This window comes from Rhinolophus ferrumequinum, chromosome 18 (assembly GCF_004115265.2).
Source record: "Rhinolophus ferrumequinum isolate MPI-CBG mRhiFer1 chromosome 18, mRhiFer1_v1.p, whole genome shotgun sequence".
Lineage (NCBI taxonomy): Eukaryota > Metazoa > Chordata > Mammalia > Chiroptera > Rhinolophidae > Rhinolophus > Rhinolophus ferrumequinum.
Window position 1 is genome coordinate 51,689,672 of NC_046301.1, and position 3,311 is coordinate 51,692,982.

Here is a 3,311-nt window from a genome sequence, read left to right on the forward strand (position 1 = left end):
CCTCCTGTTTCTCCAAGGAATTACCAGTTCTAAGCTCCCAGCAGCGCAGCCAAAAGTGGTCCATTCATTTCCCTGAGTGAGGAGAGACTGGGCAATCTCTTTCCCCTCACCCCAGGGGATGAAGTAGAGAGGGCACTTTAGAAGAACCAGGAGCTGCAGTGCTGGTTCACTGAGGGAAACAGAGGCACAGAAAAGCAAAGTCATTTGGCTAAAGTCACCCAGGGGAGCCAGGATTCAAACCCCAATCTGACTCAGATGTTCTCTCCACTGGGCTCAGTTCTGTATTTTACAGAAGAGGAAATGGAGGCTCAGAGAAGGATTTGCTGAAGTCACACAGCAAGTATGGGTCAGCAGGGACTCTCTCTGGCACCCATGGCAGAAAACAGGTCCCACTTCCCATAAGTTTGTCATCCTAGAGTATGGCAGGGAAAGGGCCTCAGATAGCTTTAAGCCTTGGTTTCCACCCAGGGAATAGGTATAATGGTTGTTCTGGCAGGGTTCATGCGTGGGTAAGTAGGGGTGACAGTGGGAGTGGGAGGGGTGGCCAGGCATGAAGGGACTGGGGTGAGCTCATGTGTGAACACCCTGGGCCACAAGCAGGTATGTTGAGTGGTGAGTGGGAGTGTGCCTCTGGGAGGACCATATGTTTCTGTGTTGGTGACATGATGCCAGGTGATCATGGATCGGTGCTGGCTGTCTGTAGGTATGCCCATGGCTGGAAATGTGGCTGAGTATGAACAACCTGGGGCAAATGTGGGCTATTTGTGGCCGCCGGGAAGGCTGAGGTATGGTGGATGTGAACAGTGGGGAATGTGTTTGAGGGTGAAGGGACTCTAGGTATGGCTGGACTCACAGCTGTGCATTTGGCTGTGCAGCAGGCAGGACTTGTGTAGGGCCAGGTGAGGTTGTGTGTGGACTGTGTGACTGGCCTTGCCAGGTGTGATTGTGTATAGGCCCCCTGTGCAGTCACTGAGCGTCTGGAATGTGACTGTGTCAGTGGTTGCTGGTGATATTGTGGATGATAGATGTGAATCAGATTGCATGTGCCACGTCTGTGTGTCAACTTGGGTATGTTTAGAGGCACGTTAGGGACACTGTCCACCCAAGATGCAGTTCTGGAGGGTCCAGCCTTCCACTCCTGTTCTGGCCCACCAACCGCCTCCACTGCTCCCTCCCCCCAACTCAGCAGCCCCTGGCCTGGGCCCCAGTGTGGGGGAGACAGAGAAGGCACTCAGGGCTGAGGGGTGGCTCACCCAATCCCAGTGCAGGCCTATAAATAGAATAGCTCTTTGAGCCCAGCAGATTCCCAGGCAAGGTTGCCTCATTCAAGCCCCCGGCAACAGCCCGCCCCCGGGCCCCAGGCCAGCCCCTCTAAGCTCAGCCCTGGCACCAGCCAGAGGCGCCAGAGGGTGGGAAGGAGGGGTAGTGGAGGGGTAGGGGGTGTTGGGGGTGGGGGACATATTGGCTGTTAGACCACAGACCTGGGCTCCCACTTGACCCCTACCCATACTGTACAACTGTGGTTCGTCTCCCTGAGCCTCAGTTTCCCCAGCTGGAACATGGGCAGCAGCATGATAGCAGTCCCCATCTTGCGTGTTTACTTTCTATCTCATTCCCCAGCAGCCCTGTACAGTAGGGACTCTTAATTATCCCTATTTGAGACGGGAACTAAGGCACGGAAAGACAAAATGGCTGGCGCAGTCACTCTGTTAGGGCAGGTGGACAGGGGTTTGAACACTGGACTTGTGGAGGCCAAGTTGCCAGCTCCCACGCACATCACAAGACCACATCCAGACCCCCCTTCCCCACCGCACCCCATTACAACACCAGTCTATCACGTGCAGACGCTCACATCAGTGTGGTTTCTAAACTCTTTCCCTCCTCTGCGATAAGGAGTGGGACAGTAAGCAAAGCTCCCCGGTGTGTCACGTTGGCCCCTAGGGCCACCACTCACCCCCCCCCACCTCAGACCAACAGGAGAATCCACACGTCTGGACACCTGGGCAACCTTGCTTCCCTGGGGGTTTCCTTCATCCCTCACTCATTCCCACCCTTTTTGGTAATTTTGCTAAAACCATCTCGTCCCCTGTTTATCTGTCCCCCCTCCAGACTGAGACCTACCCTCAGAGATATACACACAGACACACACACGTGCAGGACCCAGGGTGGACGCACAGACCCTCCGGCCAGCGAAGCCCATTCTCTGCACGGAGAGACCAGGACTATGGGAAGGAAAGTGGGGGAAGGGGCTGGCCTCTCTAAGCTTTTGTCCCCCCTCATTTCCATTTTTCATTATAGTAAAATACACAGAACATAAAATTTACCATTTTAAAGTGTACAATGCAGTGGCATTAAGTATATTCACAGTATTGTGCAACCATCACCACTCTCTCGTTCAGGAACATTTTCATCGCTCCAAAAGGGTACATCCATTAGGAGTCACTCCGCATCCCTCCTCTCCCAGACCTCACCCGTCCCCGCCAACCACTAATCTACTTTCTGTCTATAGATCTGCCTGTTCTGGACATTTCATATGAATGGAATCATACATGTGGCTTTTGTACCTGATTTCTCTCACTCATCATGATGTTTTCAAGGTTCACCCACATTGTAGCATGTGTCAGTGCTTCATTCCTTTTTATGGCTGAGTAATACTCCGTTGCATGGATCTAGGCTTTTTAAGATTGGGGTCTCCCTGCCAAAATACACATGCCCCCTGCCCAAAGCAAAAGTATTCCTGTGACGACAGTACCTGGTCCTCAGCAGGCACTCCATGAATGCGGATTAGGCAAAGGAATGAGTGAATGGTACATTTGGCTGGAGCTGGTGTGAAAGCAGCTGTAGGATGTGACACATCTAGGCTCCCACCGGGTGAGTCTCTTTCCAGCTGTGCCACCAGGGATCTTCCTATCCTCTGAGCCTCAGCTTCCTCTCTAAACGGAATAAAACAGTAACTGTATCCAAAACTGCTTCAAGCGTGAATCCTGGAGAGTCAGGCAGGCCGGAGTTGGAACCCCAGCTCTGCCCTCACCCTCTGCATGACTTTGGGAGCGACTTTGTCTCCCTGGGGCTCAGTTTCCCCATCTGTAAGATGGGGTAGGTCCCACCATGGGGTGTTCTGGGGACATTTAACGTGGCTCCTGGGAGGAAGTGAATGGGGGGATGTCAGGCACAGTCTTCCCCTGGATGGGGTGAGCGGTCAAAGGAGTGGGGAGGGGGTTTTAAGCAGCGGGGGGGGGGGACCCACCCTCCAGGAGCCGGAGGCCTCCGACTGGCAGGGGCGCATGCGCAAAGCGGCTCCGCGTCCCCTT